At 35.4% G+C, this 19363-nt stretch overlaps 1 protein-coding gene and 1 pseudogene across 6 annotated transcripts in view; both read left to right on the top strand.

The window, feature by feature from the left end:
• The window catches only part of LOC107137546, a 50343-nt pseudogene extending 39091 nt beyond the window's left edge, over window positions 1-11252 (top strand).
• Window positions 1-19363, top strand: part of Frmd5 (FERM domain containing 5) — a 323742-nt gene that overhangs the window by 39539 nt on the left and 264840 nt on the right. The gene's annotated exons all lie outside the window — the stretch shown is intronic.

The following is a 19363-nucleotide window of genomic DNA, read 5'->3' on the forward strand; positions in this document are numbered from 1 at the left end:
CCACTGAGCTACAGATCTAGCCCAAGAAAGAAGACTTTTTACCCAGAAATCTAGGAATTAAACATGTTTGGAGGGGGTCTGGATTTTAGTTCTCATAAAAAATAATCTATGTAAATATTATATGTATAAATGACATTGAAGCTATAATCATCGTGACTTTATTTGATAAGCTCAACTCATTTTTAATAACAGAGCAAAGTTATATAAAATGAAAAATTGATCTCTGTCCTATTCCTGACCTCTAATTTCTGAGCTTGCCCTGTCAGAGGCAATACGGTACTGTTACTGGTTTCTTCTGTATTTAGAAGGGGCACTTTAAAAGATGTATTCTCAGTGTTTATCACAGTGACAACATAGAGTGATATAAGTAAAAATGTATATCAAAGTCCTTTTTCTACTTCCAGATGGTAGGTTAGAGATGAGATGTATGTTCAGAAGCAGCACCAACTCTATTTGGGTCTCCTCAATTTTCATAGATTGTGTTTATGTTCCTGGAATCTCATAAGAGTCAAATATGGAAACCTCAAACTTTGGGCTTATATGTTTTAAGGGAAATTTAGACTGCTAAAAGCTATTACAAAAACCTGAACGTTTTAAAACATTTTTTTGTAGTTACAGATGGACATGATGCCTTTGTTTATTTATTTTTATGTGGTGCTGAGAATCAAACCCAGTGCCTCACATGTGCGAGGCAAGTGCTCTGCCACTGAGCCACAACCCCAGCCCCTGAACTTTACTTTTTAAAGCACACTCTTTCATGACCTCTACAGTTTAAAAAAAAATTCTGTATGTTCTGTTTTATGTTTTAATTTTCACAATTGGGCATAGTTGACTGACTTATGTCTCTTGAGACAAAGCAATACCCTTAAAGCTTTGATCTTTGCCTACGTGGTTTCTTTGTAGCTCTGTGCTCTTCATTATGACCATTAGCTCTTTTTCCTTTGGAGAACTTCCCTATTCTAGACACTCCCATGTATATTTTATTATACTCCTTATTGTACCTAGCCAAAGGTTACTCAAGTGATGATATGTTTTGGGCAAGATTAAATTTGTGCATGTGTGTGTGTGTGTGTGTGTGTATAGAATGTGGCGGTCATGGATGCAGTTTTGTGATATTTTGAAATTGAGTGGCTAATTCTAGGTTAGGGTTTCCTAAACTTACTACAAAACATTTTAAAGTGTCAAATTCATTAAAGAAAATACAGGTAGAAATATATAATTAGTGCTCAGATTAAAAGAAAATGTTGACAAAGGAGATAACTATTACAATAAATGATAGAATTTGATTCTTTGGCTTTTTTCTTTTTAGAATTGGGTCTTTTTTAATATTTAATTTTGTAGTTGTAGTTGAACACAATAACTATTTATTTATATGTGATGCTGAGGATTGAACCCAGGTCCTTGCACATGTGAGGCGAGCACTCTACTGCTGAGCAATAACCCCAGCCCCTAGAACTGGGTCTTAATCTACAAATAAAACATTTTGTTAAGGACAAAAAGAATAAAAAATTGCAAATAAATGCTTTAATTATAGATTTGATTCTTAAATGCACACAGAAACATTAAAAAATAAAAACAATGTTTTTATAGTTCTACATACCCACCATTTTTTTACTCAGGAACCACACTGGCATCGTCTGATCCTCATAGTAGGTTGGCATCAGGTCTATTCATTTATTTTGTTGGGAGTCTTTTGTTACCACAAAAGCCTATTGAAGAAAGGTTTTTTTCTAACAAAGGAAAGAACATGAGCTTCAGGTTTGTGATAATCTAATGTTCTTAAAATAGGCAGCTCTGACAATTATAAATTCTTTAATGTTAGTTTACTTACCATTTTTCTTTTAAACCAAGTGCTGTGATTATTAATTTTACAATGAAGGGTCTGACTTTTTGCATGCTTGGGTCATGTGCAGATTATTAACTAGCAGGGGAACAACTAAGAGTGGTATAAATATTTAATATATAATAAATAAAATATCACAAATATATGTTGGACCAAAATGACAGGATTCATAATACACTGGCACTTATTGAAATGGTAATATATGTTTAGTGTAACTGGTAATTAGTAGTTTGGGTAAATGACAAATCAAACTGTCTTGGCATAGTCAAAGACTGTGCTACTGTGTACCATTTCTTTCTTTTCCCCTCATATTTTGAATGTAAACTTTTAAAGTCAAGTGTAATACATATAATGAAAATCCCCAATAATAAATATAAAAATAGGTGGGTTTTCATGAAATAGACACTCTCATGTATCAATACCCAGGTCAAAAAAAAAAAAATATTACCAGCACCCCTTAAACTTCCCTCATGGTGGCCCTCTCCCATTGCACTACTGTTTTTCTTCTACCAAAGGAAATCACTGTCTCAATTATTGATGTCCACAGAATACTTTTACCTATTTTGCATTATTTTAGTATATATTCTTGTGTGTCTTTTTTTCTCAATGTAATATTGGCCCAATTTATCTATATTGTTGTACATAGTTCATTTTAATTACTGTGTGGTATTCCATTGTGCAAACATACCATAATTCTTTTTAATAAAAATATTTGTAGTTGTAGATGGACGCAATACCTTTATTTATTTTTTATTCATTTTTATACAGTGCTGAAAATCAAAACCAGTGCCTCAAATGTGCTAGGCAAGCTCTCTACCATTGAGCCACAACCCCAGCAAATATACCATAATTCTAACTGCATTGTTTTTCTCTTTTTTTGGTACTGAGGATTTAACTCAGGGGTGCTTAACCACTTAGCCACATCCCCAGCCTTTTTTATTTTTTATTTTGAGACAGAGTCTCACTAAATTCCTTAGGACGTTGCTGAGTTGCTGAGGCTGGTCTTGGATATGTGATCCTCCTGCCTCAGCCTCCCAAGTCACTGGGATTACAGATGGGAGCCACCGTACCTGGCTGTTGTTTTTAGTGGACTTTTGAGGGGTGCTTTCAGTTTACTGTTACTACAAATGATGCTAATATAGATGTTCTTACACACGTGTTTTAGTGTCCATATATGATGTGTGTATTTATCTATCTATCTATCTATCTATCTATCTGAATGAAGTTGTTAGGTCAACAGTATACTTATATTCAACTTTAATAGATACTTCTAAATTGCTTTCCAAAGCAGCTGTACAAGTTATTCTTATCAACAGTGTATATATATGCTATACTACACCCTCACCAACATGTTATTATCTAGCTTTTCAATTATAGCCATTTTGGTGGATGTATGATGTTATCTTATTTTTGGTATTAATTTTTTTTTAGTGAAGTACTTGTATAAGTACCAATTTTCCTTTCTGAATTAACTGTTTTGAAAAATAATTCATAGACCATACAATTCACCCATTAAAGGGTACAATTTGATTGGAATGGCTGTTGTATAGTCACAGATTTGTGCATCCATCACCACAATCAAGTTAGAACATTTTCATTATATCAAAATGAGACCTTGTATCCTTTAGCCATTATTACCTAATTCTTTTCTTTCATTACCACCTCCCAATCTAATTTTATGTGTATAGATTTGTCGATTCTGGATATTTCAGATAAATAAAATCTTATAGTATGAGGTCCTTTGTGACTGACCAGATATAGAAGACATTATAAAGTGGTTTCAATAAAGGCTTTATCCATAAAGTGTGTTTTTTTTTTTTTGCTGCCTATTTTGCAGCAAAACCAGTTTACTAAAACTTAATTAGCAATATATATCAAGCAGTTTTTACTAGAAGCATCTTATGAGTGTATACTGACTATAAGTCTAAATAATGGTTTTATATCATTGAGTAGTATTAAAAACATATAAATCCCAAAGAAAAAGCTTTGGTTTTTCCAAGTAACCAAACATGTAAGTAGATAAGGAAATTAACATGGTGATTGGGGAAAACTAGCAACTTGTTTTCCCCAATCGCCATTATTTTATTGTATTTTTTACACTTTCCAGTTTTTAATAATATTTTTAAAAGTACATATTACAGAATTTATGCTCTTCACCATTTTAAGTTTACAATTGTCATGTTAAATACATTCAATGCTGTGTAACCATTAACACCATTCATCTCCATATCTTTTCATTTTATAAAACTGAAACCATATGCTCACTGAACAATAACTCCTCATTTCCCTGTTTTTCTGGCCCCTGGTAACCACCATTCTACTCTCTTGTCTCTGATTTTGACAACTCTGAATGGTAAGTGGGATCATGCAATATTTACCTTTTTGTGACTGACCAGATATAGAAGACACTGAGCAAGGTTCATCTATGTTATAGCATATGTCAGAATTTTCTTCCTTTTCACAGCTGAACAATCTCCCATTGTAGTGTATACCTCATTTTGCCTATTCATTTGTCCCTTAAAAGAAATTGGGTTGCTTCCTTGTTTTAATTACTGTGAATAAATGGTGCTATGAACGTGAATGTGCAAATATTTCTTTGAGATCCTTGGGGGCATCATATAGCATTTTATTTTTAAGTTTTTGAAGAACTGCCAAATTGTTTTCCATAGTGGCTGTACCATCTGTGTATCATTGACATTCCCACTAACAGTGTACAAGGGCTCCAGTTTCCCCACATCCTCACCAACAATTATTTTCTCTTTTCTTGGTAGTAGCCATTTTAATGGGTGTGAAATAATGTCTCATTGTATTTTTTATTTGCATTTCCTTAATGATTAGTGATGTTGAACGTTTTTTCATGTGCTTATTGACAATTTGTTTATCTTTAGAGAAATTTTGATTCAAGTCTTTTTTGTTGTTTGCTTTTTTGATGAGTTTTAGTTCTCTGTATATCCTGAATATTAATCCTTCTTAGAAATTTGATTTACAAATATCTCCTCCCACCCTTAGGGTTGCTCTTTTGCTCTGTTGCTATCATCTTTTGATGTACAAGTTTAAACATGTTATATAGCGGGCTGGGGTTGTAAGCTTAGTGGCAAAGTGCTTGCCTAGCACATGTGAGGCACTGGGTTTGATTCTTAGCACCAGATAAAAATAAATAAATAAAATATGGAGACATTGTGTTCATCTACAACTAAAAAAAAAAAAAAAAAGAATTCATGAAGTACAAATTGCCAATTTTTTTGTTCTGTTGCCTAAGCCTTTGGTGTCATGTCCAAGACATTATTGCTAAATTCTGTGTCCTGAAGTTTTTGCTTATATTTTCTTCTAAAACTTTCTTTTTTCCAATTTTTTGGGGATACTGGGGATTGAACTCAAGGGAGCTTAACCACACTGAGCCACATCTCTAGCTCTTTTATTTATTTATTTAGTGATAGGATATCCCTAAATTACTTAGGATCTTGCTAGGCTGTTGAGGCTGGCTTTGAATTTGCGATCCTCCTGTCTAAGCCTTCAGAGTTGCTAGGATTACAGGTGTGTGCCAACATGCCAGGTTCTTCTAAAAATTTTATCATTTAGTTTTTACATTTATGTCTTTGATTCACTTTGAGTCAATTCATTAATATGGTATTTGGTAAGGGTTCATATTCATTCCTTTGTAGGTTGATATCCAGTTTTCCTAGCATCGTGATGAAGAGACTCATGATGAAGAAACTGTTGTATCTCCATTGAATGATCTTGGCACCCCTTTCAGGAATCATTTGGCCTTATTTATTTATTTCTGGGCTCTTAATCCTATTCTATTGGAAGTCACTTTGGCTTCAATTTCCACTGAAGAAGAGAAGGGGTTTGCAACGTTGAGGGGAGGTGCAACAACAATGACTGCCTGCCTCTTTGCCTGCTACTGGTCTGAACTTATTATTATTATTTTTTTGGTACCAGAAATTGAACCCAGAGATGATTAACCACTGAGCAACACCCCGAGTCCTTTTTATTTTGAGACACGATCTTGCTAAGTTGCTTAGGGACTTGGTAAAGCTGCTGAGGCTAGCATTGAACTTGTGGTCCTTCTCCCTCAGCCTCCTGAGTCACTGGGGTTGCAGGCATGCACCCCCATGCTTGGCTTAACACCTGTTTTTTAAAATTCCTGTTGAAAGACATAATGCTTTCAACTTAAGTTTACTTCAAAGTGAAATTTTGATTCTATTCTCACCATGCAAAGCCATAATGTATTAACTTTCTGCATAGTCATAGAGCTTCCAATTTTAAGTTGCTGCTTCCATATGGAAAACTCCTTTAGTTTGGTGTGTTTTTCTTCTAATAAAGATGATTAAAATGAAAGACAAGGGGCCCATTATATTTTATCAGTGGCTAAATATGCTCACTAAATTGCATGTTTTAAATCTTGAACTTTCTCATTCAGTTTGGCAGAATTATCCTTGGTAACCATGTGTCCCTGCTGCTTATTAAACGTAATTGGACTGCTAGTGGGCAATCAGAATTGTAACTGTGAGTATATGCTAACATATTCCAGACTCTGAATAGCGACCTTTTACTGTTGAGTTCCGTAGAGTTGGAGTTTTGCACTGAAATGGATTTCCTCTCATATTTTCTGTTTTGAAATATATGTTTCACTTAAGTTTCCATTTACTATTTCTTGTCAACCCTTATTCTAAGAACTGAAACTCTTTTCCCCCTAAACTCCTTTGTTGACGCCAGAAATTAATCCCTGACAGTTTTATTGGTGTGAGCACATTTATGAAACACTGTTCTGTAATAGTGAAAAATAAAACATTACTTGAAACAGTGATTTTTAAAAAGAAGTTGGATTTTACGGAGGTAATGGGCACACTAAGTTGATGGTTTTATAACAGATGATTATTTCCCATTCTTGTTTTGGCCTAGAGTGGGTAGCTGGTGCACTCAGTTCTGTGCTGCTTTGCTATCTGCCAGCTACCTGATGGCCTGGAGCATTAGGACCTCAGGACAAATGCTTGCAGGAGGCCTTTATAGATAGATTTGTCAAGCAGAAATCAGTAGTGAAAGAGCAAAAACAGAGAAAAAGACTACTGCAATTTATATATGATCCCCCTGGGACTCTCCCCCAGAAATTTTTATTTTAAATCTTAGCAAACTGAGGAGAATAAGAGTTTTCTCTCTCCAGAATACTTTATCAGGACAATTCAATAATAACTCTGTGATAGTGGGTCTCTGGCCAGGTTTCAACCACCAGCTTTCCTTAAGCCTGCCACTGAAAGGGAGCATCATGGGCTTCCTCAATCTTCTCCCAGTTTAGAAGGTTTGGATGTTCTGTGGATTGCTTCTAGAAGGATTTTATTTGGAAGAAATAAATGGAAAGTCTTAAGAATAATAATGGCATGTTTATGAGTTATGTAGGTATACAAACGTTGGTTGATTATGATAAATGGATCTAATGCTTTAAGTGGTGGGTGAGGTTTTTAAGTTAGTTCATGGGAAACATTTAGCTCCTGGTACCCTTGAAAAGAGGAGTTGTAGTCTAGGATCCTTTGGGGTCCTTGAACCACAAAGTCCTCCTCTGGGCCCAGGTAACTCTCAGATTCTACCCATGACTCTTAGAAAATGATATTGAATGGGCTCAGTGACATACGCCTATAATTTTAGGCAGCTGAGGCAACTTAGTGAGACCCTATCTCAAAAACTAAAAAGGGCTGAGGATAATCCTACAGCTTAGTGGTAGAGCACTTTTGGGTTCAATTCCCAATACTGGTCCCCCGCAAAAAAAGTATTGAATGATAATTGTAACATCTATGATTCAGTCTTTTTGCTTAGTTCCTGGTGGAAAGGAAGTAGGAAGTGGCTGCAGAGGACAAAAGATTAAAAAATTATTGAATGCTTAGTGTATTTGACACTGAGAGAGCTCTTGGGGGCTTTCATGGTCATGCTGGGTACAATTTTTAGCTTTTAGATGCTGTGTATTTCCATTTCTCATTTATAATCAAGTTAAATGTGTTTGGGCTTGGAGTTTAACTCAGTGGTAGAGCACTTGTCCAGCATGCAAAAGGCTCCAAGTTTGATCCCCAGCATTGTTGGACAAAAAAAAAAAAAAGTTCTTTAGACATGCCATCTTGGCTGTGCTGCAAGGATCCACTGTGAGTCCCCCTGGGGCTGTAGAGGTGAGATCCAAGGGCAGTGAGATTTACAGATGCCACAGCAAGCTGGGTGGAGCACTACTGGAAAGCTTACTCTGTAGAACTCCCAGTACCTTCTCTAATGCCCCAGCTATCTCCTGACACCCTGGAGATATGGGTCCAAGATGGCAGCAAAATCCGAAACCTGCTGGGACTGGCACTGGGTTGATTGGAGGGGGGTAGTGCATGACATGTAGTGTTCTCAGGTTCTGGCTGGGCTATAGGGAAGGCTGTCAGCTGTACTGAGATTGTCAAACAGAGGGTTCCAGGCCTGTGCCAGTTCACCAAACTGTGTTTCCTGCATTCTGAGGACAGCTGGATCCCAACTTCACCTGACATGGGCCTAGACTCCCTTACAGTATATCCCAATGTGCCTGCAGTAAGGGTACTGCTCAGCTGGGACACCCTGGACCTTAGTGAGTGTGGCTATCATCCCCCAGGAGCACCCCCTGGCCTGGCTCCATGACTAGCTCGAATTGTGGTCCCTGACCCCAAAGAAGGCCTCGAGACACCTGGTCCTAAAGATCTGCTGAGCCAGGCTGTTCTCTAGGCCTGAACATCTGAGATAGCTGTGCCTTTGCTGAGGACTCCTTGTGACTGCTCAACATTCCCAATGCAGCTTGGGTCCACAGAAATCCTACTGCCTTTTCCCTCTGGCCTATGAGAAGAGACTGCTATGAAGAATGCTATGTGTGGTGTGATTTCTGGATTGTTTGAGAAAGGCTTTGCCTTCAGCCTATAGTACATCTTATCTACCTTCTAATACAGTTCCAAGAATAGAGGTAGGAAATAAAGGTTCTGCCCATTGTCAGATGAAAACAAAAGTGCTCTACAATCAAGATAGTATTGTCTACTATCCAGTAATGCATTCTCATTTCACTAGTGTAGGTTTTTTTTGGGGGGGAAATGTTTCTTTGCTTCTAAATTGGCTTTTGAGGCTAAATTCTCATATCTTGCTTATTAACAGAACTCTTAGAAAGGCATTTGTATGTCACAAAATATTTATTCTACTCAAGGTTCTCTGTGGTCAGTGAAAATATTTTGGCTTTACGCTCACTTCTGTGTTATACAGTATCTTTATAAAAAGCTGATTTCTAGTCCCAGAGTGAACAATTCGTGTTTCTGGAGCACTGAGAATACTAAATGGAAGTAAATCTCATAGGTACTCTGGTGTCAATTCAACAGGAAGATCAATTGAGGAAATGTTTCTAGGCTAGCTCTCTGAGGGTGGCAGAATATTTTCTACTCTACAGTTCAGTTTTTGGGGTGTACTGTGTGGTACATCCTTTATGGTCAGGCAGTTTCCCATGTTATTTTGGGAGCTGAATTTTAGAACTCATTTATATTTTTTAAAACATTGTTTACATCTTTTTATGAAGAAGCACAGAATTTGCTTGTGTATCCCAGTCCTCCTTTTCTTATTTAAACCATCAAAGTACTTTTTTAAAATACTTTTTTTTTTAGTTGTAGATGGACACAATACCTTTATTTATTTATTTATTTATTTTTATGTGGTGCTGAGGATGGAACCCAGGGCCTCACGCATGCCAGACCAGTGCGCTACCACTGAGCCACACCCCAGCCTCCATCAAAGTACTTTTTATGAATTTATATTTATTGCTCTCCTCAAACTTTCCCCTTACCTCAAAGTATTTCATTTTTTAGAGCTATCAATTGTTTTCTGTGAATGATAGATTTTAAAGACATTTTCTGGCCTGCATATTGTAGAGAAACATATTTTTCATAATTATATGTCTTCCATGGAGAGTATAATAATTAGGTGATAAATGTGTAGAGTCCCCATAATGTGGTCTCTTCTGTAATTTGTTCCAAGTTTTCTTAAGTATACTTATAGAATCATTAATTACTGGTTTGTGAGCTTCTAAGAGAAGAAACACAAGTTCCTTGATGCTATCATGGATTCACTAAAACCAAGTTATGCCAGATTTATCTTCTTTGAAAGGTTTAGTAGATTGACAGATCATGGAAATGCACTAAGTAAAGCTAAGCCCAAACTCAGCAGAAAGTTGACCACATTTCATAGTATTTTTGAAGGATAGAGGAAAATGCGGACTAATTGCTAATGTAATTAAGTGGATTGGTACTAATGAATCAATGGAGGAAGCTTTCTCTTATGCCTCTAGTGTTCTCTGTTAGAGCTCCTTGATCAACATTTTTAATCACTTTTTCAGATCAAGGCTTCTGTAGAAGGCATGCTTATTGATTTCGTGAAAAACAGTGTGGGAAGGATAATGAATACATAGCATAAGGAAATATGGAAAAGGTCACTGCAGACAAGGACAAGAGGCTTAACTTAATTTAAATAGCCCAGGATATGAGAGGCTTAGTTGAAGTACAGCTGGTAGGAAAGTGACTTAGCTGTTTAACAGATAGCTAGTGCGGTGTTCATCAGTCCTTTTTTGGAGTGAACAAATAAGGCTAGTATGAACTTAGGAATCTCTAGGCACCTGCAGTCTGATAACCAGAATTGGAAAGTGAAGCTTCTGCTCTATCCCTGCTTCTTCCAGATTACAAGGAGAATTTAGTTCTGAGTACAGAGTACCCTCAAGGAAAACAAAAAGGATTATTTAGAGCCTACAAATGTATCAAGAAAGAAAGTCAAAGAAACTGTAGTATTATAGTTCTATTGAGAAGTTCTGTAGTTTTGCTTTTCATATATGGTTTTTTCCCATCAATTTTATTTTATATTTTTTCATCAATTTTATTTTATAGTATAGTAGGGATCTAATTTACGTTGTGTATAGCAATTCCTTTATATTGTTATTATTATCCCCATTTCTTTTGTTGAATAGTCTTTCTCCCCTCAATTTGTATTGTCACTGTCCAGTATCAACTTTCTGTATAGCATTTGACTGTCTGAATTCTCTATAATGTTCCATTGATCTGTTTGTTTATCCCTGTGCATCACATTAATTTATTATATTATTTTCTTCAAAACTCTCTTGGCTATTTATAGTTCTTTATTCTTCTGTGTAAAGTTTAGAATGAGCTTGTCAGGTTCCATAAAAATGTGCTGTAGCATTATTACTGAAATTGTATCAGTTTTTAATAGAGTAATTTAAAAAGAACAGATCTGGTTATCCTCCAGGTATTTCTAGTGAACATAATATAGGTCTCTATTTAGTTAGTTTTTTAAAAAAATATTTATTTTTTTAGTTATAGTTGGACGCAATACCTTTATTTTATTTATTTATTTTTATGTAGTGCTGAGGATCAAACCCAGGGCCTCTCATGTGCTAGGCAAGTGCTCTACTGCTGAGCCACAACCCCAGCCCTTTATTTAGTTAGTTTTAAAAAAATTTTAAATAAAATTTTGTCCTCTTATCTGGCAGGGACTTATACATATTTTGTTGAGTGTTTTTTTTCCCGTTGCCCTGTAGCATTTGTTGTTATTGTAACTGGTTTATTTTTTAAATAACATTTTCTAAATTTTTTTATTGGTATATAAGAATATTATTTTTATAAGTTGATCTTACATCTAGCAACTTGCTGAATTCCCTGCATTAATTCTAATTGTAGATTCTCTTGGATTTTTTAAAAGTATTTTTATCAGTTGTTGATGGACATTATTTATTTATTTATTTATTTATTTATTTATTTATTTATATGCAGTGCTGAGAATCAAGCCCAGTGCCTCACACATGCTAGGTAAGCACTTTACCACTGAGCCCTCTTGAATTTTTTAAAAATAAGAGTAATGATAGTTTACAAATAATAACAGTTTTTATAATTCTTTTCTAATTCTAGGCCTTATATATATATATATTTTTCTTACTTTATTATACTGTCTGGGACCTCCAAAACAATGTTGACTAAAAGTGATAATAATGGACATCTTCATTCTATTCTTGTCTGTCCCTCCTTACCTTGAAGTTGTTTTACCCTTGTATTACCCCAGGTTTAATATGTGGTACTTTCACTGTTCAGTTCTAGTATTTCATAATAGTTTGATTCTTCCCTATGAGTTATTTTTAAGCACATTATTTTCTTAACATGTGATTAAGGACTCTATTTACTTTTAAAATTTATATCTAATTATTTATAATATGCATGAAAATATGTTTGGTATGATTTTTTTTTTCTAGAAATTAATTAATGCACGTCTGAGGACTAATATATAGTAAATTTTTATAAATACCTTATGTGTACTTAAAATCAATTTATGTTCTTTTTCTGTTTAGTACAGTGTTTTATATCACCTTATATAAATACATACATGTGTATATGAATATGAATATACGTAATTACATACTAACTTTTTGATTAATGATGGACTGCATATACAATGGTAGTCTGATAAGATTATAAAGGAGCTGAAAAGTTCCTATTGTCTGGTGATATTGTGGCTGTCATAATGTTGTAGTAAAACACACTGCTCACTTGTTTCTGGTGATGCTGGCATAAACAAACCTAATATATAAAGGTAGTAATATGATTATGTACAGATCATAAAACTTGATAATAATAAATATGTTACTGATTTATGTTTTTACTATACTAAACTTTTTTTTCATTATTTTAGAGTGTACTCCTGCTCATAAAAAAGGTTTCCTATTAATCAGTGTGCCTGTTATACTAACAACAGTCTCTGTGTTTACATGCCTCTGGATTCCATGGTTTGATCTCAAGTTGTTTATTATCACAGCCTGAGTATACAAAATCTTCTGCTAATATTGCCAGGAAGAGGTCATGTTGCATGATTGACCTGGAAAGGAAATTAAATGTGATTAAAGACTATGATGTAGAAAGTGAATGATGGCTATTCCTCGATAGCCAGGCATATCCCATTCTGCCATAGCTACCATCTTGAGGCACCAGAACAAAGTGCTGGAACTTATTACAGGGTCTGCTTTGTTGAAGGCAACGAAGTTAACAAAAATTCAAGAAGTGCCTGTATCTGATATGGGGAGAAGCTTCTGATAACCTGGGTCACAGACCAGACCCTGAGGACCCTTCTCAGCACCTTGAGGATCATGGCCAGAAGGAAGTGTTTGTGATGTTGAAAGAAAAGGCTGGCCTGTACCACAGTGGTGAATTTATTGCTAGCTTTGCATGGTGTAAACAGTTCAAGAATTGTTATTCATTATGTAATATGAAAAGTGAGTGGTGAGTCTGTAAGTGCTGATGTGAAAGCAGCTAAGGGGTTTTTGGAAACTCCACATAAGCTGATTGTGGAGGAAAATTACTTGCCAGAGCAAATCTTCAAATATGATGAAAACTCCCTGTTCTGAACATGAATGCCATGTCTGTGTTGGCTTTTAAGGCTTTTAAGGACTGTATAACAGTCTTTGCTTGGGGGCAATGGTGCAGGCTACAAATTAAAACCGTTTGTGATCTGGCACAGCGAGAATTCCACTGCCAGTGTACTATAGAGCAATAAGAAGTCACACATGACCCAGCTTCTCTTCCAAGGTGCCTCCTGAATTGCTATGCCAGTGCAATGGAGAAGTACTATTTGGAAAAAAATTTCCATAGTTTGCTTATTGTTGATAAAGCTTCTGCATATCTTCTTTTATTGGTGCTCTTCATACCAATCTCAAAGTGATATTTCTCCCTTCAACACTATTTCTTTGATATAGTTAGTGGATCAAGGAGTTATAGCAGCTTTTAAGCCCTGCTACCTTGCAGGATCTTTTGGCAGGCTATTGCTGCAACTGTGAGAGACACTGAGAAAATACCGATGCACTACTGGAAGAATTGATTACAATATCTATGACTAGCATCAAGAACCTTGTTTGGGTTTAAAGTGATGCCAACAAGGAGTGTATGAATGACATCTGGATGAAGACACTCAAGAGGTTTGTCCATAACTTCAAATATTTGTCAGTGAAGAGGAGGTTGCAAAAGGCAACATGGCTGTGGTTGAATTGGCAAAAAACTTTAAAATGGGAGTGGATGAGGATGATGTTGAGGAGCTCCTAGAGGTGATTCTCAGGAATTGACTGATGAGGAGTATTTAGAACTGAAATAGGAATATGTAGCTGAAGAAGAGGAAAGAGAGAAGGAGACTGAAGTAAAAGAAAAAGAAGAGCCTCCAAGAAAATGTACAGTGAAGGGTTTAGCAGAAGCCTCTGCAGCCTTGACAAGCTTGTCAAAAAGGATAAAAATGCGGATGCCAAAAGGTTTTCATCAACAGAGAGGAATGTTTATAGTACAGTATCTGCTTTACAAGCAAAGGTATGGCATTAGAAATGAACCAAGCAAACCAATAAGGAGATATTTCTGAAAAGAGGTACACCTTATCAATAAGAGCCCTAGGCAGGTCCTTCAGAAGGTGTTACAGAAGAATGCACTGTTATCATAGGCCATGACAGCTCCATATATAATGACTGCCCCTGAAGACCCGCCAGTGGGGCAGGATGTGGAGGTGGAAGACAATGATACTGATGGTCCTGACACTGTCTAGGCCTCTACCAATGTGTGTTCATGCCTTTGTTTTTAAGAAAAAAGTTTTGACAAGTAAAAGAAATAAAATTTAAAAATAGAAAAAAGTTTTTAGAATAAGGATATAAAGAAGAAAAATATTTTGTACTACGATATAATTTGTGTTTTATGCTGGGTGTTATTACAATGGAGTCAAAAAGTTTTAAAGAATTAGAGTTAATAAAGTTACACTAAGCTAAGGTTAATTTATTATTGAATAAAGAAAAAAGTTTGGTTTTTTTTTTTGTTGGTGCTGTGGAATGAATCCAGGGCTTTGTGCATGTGAGGCAAACACTCTAGCAACTGAGCTACATCCCCAGCCCCAAGAAAAAAGTATTTTTTAAAGTGTAGTGTCTTATTTTAAAGTGTAAGACCGTGTTTAGAATGTCTGCAGTGGCATGTGGCAGTGTCCTAGGCCTTGACATTCACCAGCCACTCACTCACTCACTCACTCAGAGCAACTTCTAGTCCTGAAGGTTCCATTCATGCTAAATGCACTAAATAGATGTACTAGGTATTACTCTTTTTTAAAAGCTTTTTATAGTTTGTTCTTTTCTATGTATTACTCTTATACCATATTTTTACTGTATCTTTTTATCTTTAGATGTGTTTATATATATAAATACTTACTGTTTCAATTGCCTGCAGTATCCAGTCCAGTAACCTGTCAGACAGATTTGTAGCATAGGAGCAGTATGCAATACCATTTAGCCCAGGTGTGTGATTGTTTATAACATCTAAATTTAAATATGTCTAAATATAAATTTAAAATGATGTTCACACAATGACAAAATTGCCTAACAAAGCATTTCTTAGAATGTATCCCTGTCATTAAGTGATGCATGACTGTATATACATATCTATGTGTATATATGTGTATAATAAGATCAAAGTTATTACCATGCTCCATGTAGCTATATACTTAGGAAATTTTTGTCCTTTTGGTCTATTAGTTTCTGGTAACAGAAACTGTAGTTCTTGTCAGTTTCTCTTTATTAATCATGTCTGCTTTTGCATCTTGTACATTTGAGAGCCTCATACCATTAGTTGTGTAAGTTTATTATGTCTTCTTTTCAGAGTACCTTGATTGTTACTGCTATATAATGTGTCTTCCATTCCTGTTTTTTATCTTAAGTTCCATGCTATCTGTTCATATTGCTTTACTGGCTTCCCTTCACTTAACATTTGTCTGATCTATTTTTCACCATCTATTTTCAATATTTCTGTATTATTTTGCCTATGACATGTCCCTTAAGCTGTGTGTAGTTGGATTTTTTTTTTTTTTTTAACCTAGACTGATAGACTGTCTTTTAGTAGATTGGGGTAGGGAAGGGAAGAAGGGTATATATGTGAGTATATGTGGAAACAGGTTTGAACTCATTTTTGCCATTTTATTGTAGCTTTTCTCTTTACTTTCTTTTGTATCATTTTGTCACTTGAATTGATAAAGTTGTCAATATAATCTTTTTTGTTCTACTGATTTTAAAAGCTATAGAAAACATTTCTCTTCTTAAAATAGTTATCCTTAATTTTTTAACAATCATAAATAACTACAAAATTTCTTATCAAAGATTAAAAGGATCTTAGTATATGTGAACATCTCCCTTTCCTTTCCAGTTCCACTTAAAACAGCTTTGTTAATATACATTCTCTGCTGAGCACGCTGGGGCACACCTGTAATCCTAACAACTTGGGAGGTTGAGGCAAAGAGATCACAAGTTCAAAGCTAGCCTCAGCAACTTAGTGAGACACTACATTAAAATAAAACATAAAAAGGACTGGAGGTGGGCTGGGGTTGTAGCTCAGTGGTAGAGCGCTTGCCTAGCATGTGTGGGGCACTGGGTTTGATCCTCAGCACAACATAAAAATAAATAAAATAATAATAAAGGTCCATCAACAACTAAAACACAATTAAAAACAAGGGCTGGAGGTATAGCTCAGTGGTAGAACCACTGGGTGCTATCCCCAGTATAAGGAAAAAAAAAAAGATAAGATTCACATATCATACAATTCACTCATTTAAAGGTACAAGTCATTGTGATACAGGGGTGTTCATAGGGTTGTACAACTACTATTACCATCTAATTTTACAACACTTTTGTTGCCTTTAAAAGCAATCCTGTACCTGTTGATAGTGCCTGGCCTTTTTCCCACTCCCCCCTCTGTTCCCTCAATCCTATGCAACTTCTAAACTACTTTCTATATCTTGAAATTGTCTATTCTGAATTTTTTATATAAATAGAATTATGTAATATGTGCTTTTATTACTGGTTTCCTTCACTTAACATGAAGTTTTCTTTTTATGGTGTGAGCAATAGAACCCAGGGCCTCTAGCATGCCGTGCAACCTCTTTACCACTGAGCTAGTATGATGTTTTTCAAGGTTCATCTATGTCTGCTACTTTATTTTATTTATAATCTATTAATTAGCTATATTTGATAATATAGTTTTATTAATTTGTGTGATCACTAGCATATATTTCTTCCTTTGGGCTCTTCTTTCTCAAATATACCCTATGGTGTATTAATTCTTTACTGAGAGTCTGTAGAAAACTCCTAGTCATTTAAGTCTTGAAATACTTTTATTTTGCTTTATTTGTTGTGATAGCTCTGCTGAACATGGAATTCTAACTCGAAAGTCTTTTCTAACATTTTGAGCATTATACATACCAAGGTGTCTATTATTGCTGATGAAGAGGCTGTTGTCAGTGTGATTGTTGTTTTTTAAGTATTTCTTTAATGCACCTTGACATTCTGCAGTTTCACTATGAGATGTCTAGATGTGATCCATTTGTGTTTATCTTGATTGGTAATGAGATTGTACTCTGAATTTCCATTTTATGGCTATTTTTTTCCTTTGTCTCTTTGAGGATTCTAAATATTTTTGAGGTAATTTTTAGAATGTTCTCATTTTCCTTAGTGAGCTCATCTCCCAGTAGTTGTTTTGGGGGAATTATGGTATTAATTTTCTTTATGTATTTTAGAGTTTTGGTTGAGAGTTTAACTTGAATGAGAGCTATTACTCGTTTCGCTGCACCCTATCCTGTCTAGTGGTAGGGTTGCCTCTGTCTGGTTCTAGCAGCTGACTTGGGATGCTTGATCATCATGAGGATGGTGATAGTGCAGGCCTAGCCACCATGCTAAGCTAGTGATGGCTTGGATTCTGGTTCCTCTTACCTCTTTAAGTGTACAGCTTTATATTCTTTTTTTTTCAGTCCCATTTCTGGAGTTCTGCCCACTCCCTGGCTTTAAGCAACAAGCCTGGCCTTAGTCCTCTGCCTTAAGTGAGGCACTTTTAATTATCATTAAACCTGGCCCTTTTTGCCTGGATCCTGATGTAGAGTCCATTGGGCCTCCTTCATTGCTTTCTATTTTTGTTCCAATTACAGTCTTAGAAATATTTTTTATAAATAAAATAATATTATAGAGTTAAAATAATTTATTGCCATTTTTTTTCTTGGAAAAGTGGCTGTGGAATATACAGTACAGTAGATAGGCTAACTCAGCATCTCTTAATTTCCATCCCATGTGCCTTCCTGTACTATAGAGACTGGAAAGTGAAAATTACCCTATGGGCTTCCTTCCATCCACAGTTTCTGCTGTGATTCTGATTGTATTAATCATATTTACTTCTGTGAGATTTAAATTCAGAGCAGAGTTGGTGGGGAGACGGTAATAGGACACATAACAACCATTTTGTTAGTGCAGCTCCAGGGGCTTGGAGTTGGCTGCTATGTCTGGTCCCCAGGTTGCAATCCTGGGCTGTGTTCCCCAGAGCCAACAGTTCTGGCAGCAACTTCCTGGTCTCTAACTGAAGCTAAAACTGTGTGTTTTGGGGGCCAACAATCACAGTAGTGGCTACCTAATTCCTGGACTTTGATTGGGTGGTGCTGCTGTATTCAATAGTTGGCACATGGATGTGTCCTGCTTCCTAAGCTTTCTGATGACAGTAGTGGTGATAGTTCCTTTGGTCTGCCAGCTCTTTGTGGCTTCTGAGACTCATTCCTTAAGGTCTAGCATAAAACCTGCCTCACCAATCCTTCCAATTGTTTTGTGTTTCAAATACTAGAGTTTTCTTTTTAAGTCCCTGCAACTAACAAAACTCTGACTAATAACAAGAACTATTATTTCACTTTTAAAATTTGTACTTAAAAAAAAAAAAAGTCAGTGTTCCATGAGTGGTGCAGGAATACATCATGTACATGAAGTGTGGCCTACTATCAGTACAGCTACCTTGCCCAGCATTCTCTGTCACTTACAATGTTTTCCAATTTAAAATGATTTATTTTTGATCCTGGACATGTAATACCACTACTTATTTGCATAGTTATCTGAACCGTAACATTATAAAACTGAAATATAATGGCATTTATTATCGTGGAAGGAGAAAGAAGACCATGTGTATTTAAGATTCCTATGCAAACCAATTTGCCTAAGGAAATGTAGAAGATGTAACACATTTTTCTACCACTGAAAGGTAATAAAGGGTTGTGCTCTTTGAAGACTATGATGAACTAATATGATCAAAAGTAGAAAATATCAACTGGTTACAAATGAATCTTACTCTCTTATTTTTGATCATAGTTTGCTATACCTAGTAAATATATATATATATATATATATATATATATATATATATATATATAGAGATATAAAAGTTGCTTATTGGGCTGAATGAATTTTTTTTAGATTTTTATTAAACAATTAGCTATTTCTCACATGCTTATCAAACATAAAGGGAGGGGGCAAGGGATTGACAAGGATGGTGGAATGTGATGGATATCATTATCCAAAGTACATGTATGAAGACATGAATTGGGTGTCAACATACTTTGTATACAGAGATATGAATAATTGTGGTATATATGTGTAATAAGAATTGTAATGCAAAAAAACCCAAAGTACAT

Source organism: Marmota marmota, unplaced genomic scaffold, assembly GCF_001458135.2.
Source record: "Marmota marmota marmota unplaced genomic scaffold, marMar, whole genome shotgun sequence".
Classification (NCBI taxonomy): domain Eukaryota; kingdom Metazoa; phylum Chordata; class Mammalia; order Rodentia; family Sciuridae; genus Marmota; species Marmota marmota.